This window comes from Petaurus breviceps, unplaced genomic scaffold (assembly GCF_028583685.1).
Source record: "Petaurus breviceps papuanus isolate PSGF00001 unplaced genomic scaffold, PetGlider_PUasm1.0 186, whole genome shotgun sequence".
In the NCBI taxonomy this organism is placed as follows: Eukaryota; Metazoa; Chordata; class Mammalia; order Diprotodontia; family Petauridae; genus Petaurus; species Petaurus breviceps.
This window is the reverse complement of record NW_027185798.1, coordinates 33308811-33317051: the sequence shown is the minus strand read 5'-3', so window position 1 is coordinate 33317051 and position 8241 is coordinate 33308811. Positions and strand designations below refer to the sequence as shown.

The following is an 8241-nucleotide window of genomic DNA, read 5'->3' as shown; positions in this document are numbered from 1 at the left end:
GCTATCCCTACTCACCAGTGTCTAGCTGTCTTCTCCCCTCTCCCTCCCCCGCCGCCCTCCCCCTCCCCCCCCCCCCCCCCCCCCCCCCCCCCCGTGCTGGAGAGTGGAAGTTTTCTCTTGTACGTCCGTGGCTACTAAGGCTCGTGTGTACAAAGGCAAAATCAGACTCTGCCATTAAGTAGCTTGCTTTAGTACTGGGAATGGGGAAAGATACAGCATGTACCTGTAGAAAAGAAAGACTTGGGATCAAGCATTGAACCCTTGGATCGAGCATAGAAGAAAGATTTTTGCTGGTGGGAAGTTTTTCTTTGTCGTAGTTACTGGACGACATCAGCTCAGAAAACGAAAGCAGTCTCTAAGGACTGGAAGCAGGAGTTCTGTTTACTACTTCCGGCCAAGCTGCTAGGAAAAGAGTTTTGTGGGAGTGGGCTAAGGACAGGGAAGATGTGGGCTCTGCAATAAACCCATAGTAGACCATGGCCACTGGGAGGTGCTGTTAACCTTTCTCTTCTCGAAAACTCAAGTCCTCACCTCTTCAAAGGAATGAAGGAACAGGAAGCGAGAAATTTAGGGTGTATTCTTAGGGCTAATCAGGCCTTTATCACACTGGGGTATTTGGCAGTGCTGTTCCTTTTGGGGACCTATGAGATCTTAACTAGAAGTCCCACCTTGCCATCACAATTTATATTTGTATTAACCCCTCTTTACTCTTTCTGGGATTTTATCTACAAAATTCCTGCACAAGGGCCTAGGTTAGGGAAGCACAGGATTGAAGGAAAACAGGGAAGAAAGAAGGAGACAAACGGAATATGAAAGAATTCTAGGCAATGATTTTCCACAGTTAAAGGTTGTGTGCCTTTCCTGGCTCGGCAACTCTGGATTACACTGAATCCCAAAATGCATTTAATGCTATTCTGAGAATATTAAGAAATCCCAGTTTCTAGGGGTAGCTTGGTGCAATGGGTAGAGCGCAGACCATAGTCAGAAACTTGTAAATTCCAATTCGGCTTCAGACACAAGCTATGTGATTCTATATAGAAATCTTAATTTTCTCATCTGTAAAATGGGAATATAATGATGGCACCTATCTCCCAGGTTCCTTTTGAGGATAATATGTATGTTACTATGTAGCTATGTTTTTTCTTGGGGTTGATTCTCATTTTGAAAGGTTACATTTGTAAGAGGAACACCTTTGTATACCAGCTTCAGTGCTTGCTACAAGCCTGGTCCAAGTAAGATAATCAACATTGTGATTTAAAAATAAAAATGTGTAAGTACCCAGATTGACCTGAAAGCAAAGTTTTTTTGTGTTGACTCACATGATTTGTAATGCAGTTTTGGTCTGTTTCTTAAACCCGTGGTCGCCAAACGTTTTTTGATCCCTGAACTCCTACCAGTTAAAAAAAATTCAAAGCACAGTCTAGTCTCCTACCTTGGTACTTAAACTCATGAGTCTGATGGAGGAACGCCTCAGCCCCATTTCTCTTCCTATGAGTACTGACCAGTGTGTTTCATATGAATAGTCAGTCAGGAGAAACAATTAGCTTAGGGCAAAGGCATTTTCTAAAATGACACAGTAAAAACTGTAGCCTCAAAGTTTTCTTTCCTGTAAACTGGAGTACACTCTCCCATCAATAAACACTACATCTTTGGGAAGAAGATAGAAGGCTCCTTGAAGGAGATTCAAGTAATTATCTCTCTGTATCTTTGTCTGGAGAATATGTTCTGCTGGGATCTCTCCTGCCTGGACTCTTCTAAGCACTCAGACTGGTGGTTGGAGTACCTTCTGGGTGGGTAGCTCCATTGCTAGAGTTTACATCCCCTTCTTCCCCTTGCCCCCAGATGAAGAGTTGATTTCTTCCCAAACTGCTGGCTTCGATAGTCTATAAATATTTATTACGTGCTCACTATGTGCCAGCTGTTGTGCTAATTGCTAAGGGTACAAAGAAAGACAAAAGACAGTTCCAGCCCTTGGACAGCTCGCAATCTAATTGGGGGAGACGCAGTACAAAAAACTATGTGCCAACAAGCTCTCCCTCTCCCCACCCTGTCTCTCTCTCTCCCTCTCTCCCCCTTCCCCTCCTCCTTTTCCTTTCTCTCTCTGTGTCTCTCTCCCTCCCTCACTTGCTCTCTCCCCCCCCCCCCCCCCCCCCCCCCCTCCTCCTTTTCCTTTCTCTCTCTGTTTCTCTCCCCCTCCCACATTTGCTCCCCCCCCCCTCCCCCCCCCGCGTCTTTATATCTCCAAGGATTGACTCCCTTCCACCAAAGACCTGTTCCACAAATGGGTCTATTAGACAAGACAGAGTGAACGAACTTTCCAGTTGGGGACACCATAATTTAGTTCAATCGAGAGTCCTAGATGTCACTGTGATAGTAATGGCAATTAAAGATTCCCCTGTATTGGCTTGGTTTTCAAATTGATTGTATTAAAACCCAGAGTTTGTTAATCCCACCTGTGGGATGGGCTTGTTGATGTGAAAAGAAAGTCCTGAAGTGGGAGGAGCTGGTGATGTAGATTTGGAGAGACAAGAGAGAGGCGGAAGTTCTTTTTGGAAGCAGCACCTCGTGGAGAGAGAGAGACTAAGAGATTGCTGGTGGCCGCTTTGAATTGCCCTGGACTTTTGAGACCTGCCCCCTGAGCTGCCAAGGACTGAGGAGACATGGCTGTTTTGCTGGTACTTTGTCTGTCTGTTTTGATGTTATTTTGCCAGATTTGTCCACTGGTGAAAGACTGTCCTGTTGAAGAAGTCCTGGAACCTGGCATTTGGTTAAGAAGGCCTGAGACTGTCCTGCAGACAGAGAGTGAATACTGTCCACTGGTGAGGGACAGTACTGTTGTTGCAGGGGTCTGGAGACTGTCCGGCAGACAGAATGAATACTGTCCACTGGTGAAGGACAGTGCTGTTGTTGCAGGGGTCTGGGAGCCTTTCTGTTGGTTCAGAAGCCCTGAAGAAGGATTTTCTTGTTGTATGTTTACAGAAATCTTGGGAGAGGGCTTTGCTAATGTGTTCAGGGGTTCTAGGACTGTTCTACAGACAGAGGATAAATTCATGAAGGGACTGGCAATGTATCTTATGGCCTTGCTAAGCCTTGTCTCCCCAGGAACTAAGATTGCTGAGAACTTGCCTCGTGTCAAGATGAAGAAAAGACCTCCATTTGGGTATTAAGTGCTGTGTTTAAACTTGATGTAACTCTGGGGTAGATTCAATTGTGATCCAGGGGTGGGGAACTTTTGACCTTTTTGTGTTCTATGGTTGAGCAAATGAATGTATTTTACTTATGTTTGGAAACTAATCTCCATTTGAGAAGAGGGGCTTTGTGGTGGACTTAATTAAGGTATAGCCTAGGGGTGGAGAAGTATTTAGAACAGAGACTTTGTAATTGATTGAATGATTGGAAGGTCCTGGGATGGGGTAGTACTTGGAGATTATTTAATCACACTTAGTAAATGCTGTATTTGGAATGATGTCATGTTTTAATCTTCTCTGTTCTGGGTTTGTTACTGAATAAAATAGAGAGCACCTATGCTGGTATTTTGAACCTGGGAAGTTGCCTTTCCTTGGCATTACATTACAGTCACCCAAGTAGAAATTCCCTATTAAAGTATAACAGATCAGTTGACATATTAACTGTATGTGATCATAACCAAATCGTTTACTCTCTCAATATCCTTAGCTATATAAAACTACTGCAAATTGTTGAGGTTGATTAAGAGAAGATGCTTTTAAGAGAACCTTTGGGTAAGTAGGTAGTCGTGGCCGAGTGGTTAAGGCGATGGACTAGAAATCCATTGGGGTCTCCCCGCGCAGGTTCGAATCCTGCCGACTACGTTAATTATACCCTGCCTTTTGCAAAGAAACAAACAACATCCAGAGAAGAGTATATTTACAAAATAGAACTTCATGATATTTAATTGAGTAAAGCACCTCTCCTAGTGAAGTCTACCACCATCCAGAGACAGTGAGAGAAGATAAAGCAATTCAAATACCATCTTTTCTTTCACTAGCTTTGATCCATAATACCAAAGGTCCTGGCTCTCAACTAAAGCTAGCAATGATTATCAGAATATTACAGTAGTTACATTGCTGCTTATTCAAGTTTTCCTGTCAATGTACACTTGTAGGGTGTGTGTGTGTGTGTGTGTGTGTGTGTGTAGGAAATAGATTACATAGAACACTGATTTTCCATATACTCCTCCACTCTTCAGAGACAGATAAAAACTTGAAGTGATTCTCCCCAGAGATCCAGAGTTGCAGGTGAAAACGACAGCAGTAGCAACAAAAACAACCAGAGAGAACAAAATGAAAACAAAAATAGACACCTTATTTCTTTAGAAGCCAGGCTCCCCCAGTATTGAACCTGGTCCATTCTGGTATGGGTCTAGAGCTAGTGGGGTAGGAGAAGGCAAATGTCCAGGACCCACTGGGCCCGTCAATGATAGTAAGTCATTGTTGCATAAATAATCCATACACATACTCTGTTGTGATAAAGGAAACAAAGATGGGAAGAAAGGGAAAACAGTCAGATTGGGTTACCATAAGGGAGGAAATCCTTGTTGGAGTCCAAACACTCTAAGCAATACGACCAGAGAACTATTCGAATCACTCTTTACCAACACAGGTCAGTAATTTCTCTGCAACTTATAGTCTTAAAGAGCTGTCTAAAATGCTGAGAAATTAAGTGACTTGCTCAGGGTCACATAGCCACTAGGTATCAGACGAAAGACTACAAGTAACCTTGCTTGTCTCTCTGTGTCTCATTCTTCCTTTACTCAGCTCTCCTCGCTCTCATAAATGTGTGTATGTATAGCCACCAGGAGGAGTGCCTGAGCAGAGAGGGCAGGAGCCCAAGTCCTGACAGCTAGTCAGCTGTGGCCTGCATGAAATACACACAGCTCAGGCTTGTGCAAATTGTTTCACCTCTGAAGCTCCTAATCTTTCAGGTTAAGCAGCTCTGAGGGAAGCCTATAGCCTAAATATACACTTAGGAGAATTCAGGAGATTTCCGGTTTCATGTTTATATGGGTTCTTCTAGGTATGTCTAATATTCCAATAATATTGAATGTATTTGCTAATAAATTGCTAAATCTCTCTCTACTCCTAGATTGCATTAAGGGGAAAATAACCCTTCTTCCTCTAAGGGTTTTTCCTGGGTGTCCCTCCTCCCGTTCCTTTCAATAAGCAAACGAATCTGGTTAGCAAGTTTTTATAACAATAAAATATAAAAGAAATTGAAAGTAAACAATGAGAAAATAACTTGCCCAAAAGAGAGGAGACACATTCTTTTGAATTGGGAGGGGAAAAGTAGGAAGTAAAAGATTGACTGACAGATGGCATAGTATTCTGTTACTGAGAGATGGAGAAAGATGTCAGAGGTGTCATTAACTGTACTGCTGTTTTTCCTCAGCCCCACGGCCTGTTGGTCACTGTCTGCTCTTCCTGGAATGTATCTGATTACAAGCTTGTCCCTCCTGGCTTGGAGTTTTGTCTGTCTGCGTCACTCTGTTCTGCTTGCCTCCTTGCCTTGGTTCCACATGACTCACTCAGTTCTTTGCTCAGGCATAGATATAGTCCTGACTTTTTAGGCTCTATCCCAGCTGCTGCTCCTTGCTCAACTTCCCTCTCCTTCCTTCACTGGCCAAATAGTTTTCACCCAGTATGTCTGCCCTTTAGCTTCTTTTTGGAAATCTGCTCATGGCCAAGAGCGTAATCAAAAGAAGTTGGGTATTATCAGTCTGGTGTACAGGCAGATACTTATAGATACTCTATTAGTATCCTAGATACTCTAGGGAAAGGGCACGAACAGGGGTATCAGAGAAGGCCAGAGGTAAGGATACCTTTAATTTATCCACCAAAGAGTACTAACTTTTTTTTTTCTAAATATCCTGAAGGGATTATGATGATTCACATAAGACAAGGAGGCAGCTAGGGTCAGTGGTTAAGAGCACTGGGCCTGGAGTTAGGAAGGCCCACGTTTCAGACACTTAACTAGATTCATGACCCTGAGCAAGTCACTTAACCTCTGTTGCCCTTAATTTTCTAGAGAAAGAAATGACAAATCACTCCATATTCTTTGGAAGGAAAACCCTGTGGATCCATGAGGTCAAAAAGAGTTGGACATGACTGAATAACAGTAAAGAGAAGATTTGATTACAGAGAATCCTTGAAGGGAATGGTCAAAGAGAGATCGAATGGCTTTAGGAAAAACAATTCTCCAAGTACTGGAAGAAAGTTGAGTGACCATCATTCTATTTAATGAAGCAAACTTTTAATGAAACCATCACCTAAACTCTAGGCCCTTGCTCAGTCTCGACTATGAAATATTCCTTGTTCAAAAATCCTATAAAGTAGTCCTTCAAAATGATGTGTGTGGAGAGATATCTGAGGGCATATGAGCACTCTGTCAGTTTGGATAGTTCTCTCTCTGGCCAGAATAAGGCTTGGATTACAATAATGATAAACTCATTTTTAAAAATAGCCTTCTGACTACAACAGAGTACAGTATTAATAATTTTCTTTGAGGGAAAGGGAATAAGCATTAACACAGTACCTTTTATATGCCAGGCACTTTACATATATTATCTCATTTGATTTTCACAACAACCCTTATAGAATTTACAGTTGAGAAGACTGAGGCATAGACAGAGGGGAAGTGACTTGCAAGGGACACACAGATAGTAAATGCCTGAGGGTGGATTTGAACTCAAGTTTTCCTGACTCCAGGCCAGCAAATTATATGCATTGTACCACCTAGTGTAATAGGAGTCTGGTGTATATACAGACACCATCAGCTTGACTGACTGATGAAACTACTCCAGGAGAGTGATGCCTAGGAGATATTTTGAGGAAAATCATGATGATGTATGAAGAGTCTGTATGATCAAAACTGAGACTGCATATGTGCCAGTCCCCCATTACATACATACATATGTGAAATATATATGTATATTTGGATTAATACTCAAAAGGTGCACTCTATGTAGCATTTGTGTTATGCATTACAACCAAACTCCAATCTTTCGAGCTCTATGCAACTGGACTCCCTCACCTTATTCACTCTTAATTCCAGATTAAAGCACTCAGACACTCAAATATAGTTCCTCATAAATTGCTAAAATGACAACATATCTTTCAATAATTTATCAATTAGTTTGGAATTCTTATAGTGGTTTACTAAATATAAAATGAACCAAAGAGACAAAACTTTTGCTCATCTCTTTATAAAGCCCCTTAATTTCCTAAGTTTAAATAAACACCAAAATCTATACAATTCGGTAGCTATAATAAACAATAAGACATAATTATTTATACTGTTGCCCATGTGAGAGAGATAACCAGTTACCTTTAACCATTACTACTAATGCTGATTTCTCAGTTCTGGAAACACAATCCTACTATTTCAGTATGCCACTTAAAATCTTTTCTCAAGAATTCTCATCATGTGAAAAATGCTATCCACATCCAGAGAAAGAACTTCAGAGTCTGAATGCAGATGGAAGCATACTATTCTCTCTCTTTCTTTTTTTTCCCCTTTTTTGTGGTTTTCCCCTTTCGTTCTGATTCCTCTTTATAACATGACTATTGTGGAAATATATTTAATATGATTGTACACGTATAGCCTATATCAGATTGCATGCCCTCTTGGGGAGAGGGGAGGAGAGGAAGGGGGGGGGTTAGAAATAAAAATTTTGTAAAAGTGAATGTTGAAAACTAAAAACAAATAAATAAATTAAAAAAATAATTCTCCTGTTTATTCAAAAGATAGTTAAATAATTTCCCTCTTGTTTCCTTGTTCCTCATTTACTATCTCTCCAATCAGGACAGAATAACACTTAAAGTTCCAGTGTCCTTACAGACTTCTCACAGATTAAACTGTAATTTCTCCAAATTCCATCCCCACTTAAAATACAGTAACGACATCCAGTCTCTGCAACATTATACATGTATGTATATATTTATGTATTTGTATAGACGTTTTGCACATAGTGATTCACTCAAAGAACAATGAGTGATTGTTGAAGGTGAAGAAAGGGAAATGAGCCAGGGATATCATGGAGCCAGCTTGAACAGGCTTTCCAGCTGATGTTTAAAATTCAGGGTGAATATTTCCACCTCCCAAAAAAAGCAAACAAACTGCTAAAAATGAGGCTGGCTTTATTGTTTTGTGGATTGTCCACAATTAAGAAAGTGAGGAAGAAAATAGTTACACTTATAAGCACGTAGTTCATGAATTCCACCTCCC

General features: G+C 41.2%; 1 non-coding gene across 1 annotated transcript; it reads left to right on the top strand.

Moving 5' to 3' along the window:
• The first annotated feature begins 3748 nt into the window (after positions 1-3748).
• On the top strand, positions 3749-3830 carry TRNAS-AGA (transfer RNA serine (anticodon AGA)). The gene has a single exon. It is a non-coding gene; the product is annotated as a tRNA-Ser (tRNA).
• Positions 3831-8241: the final 4411 nt, after the last annotated feature.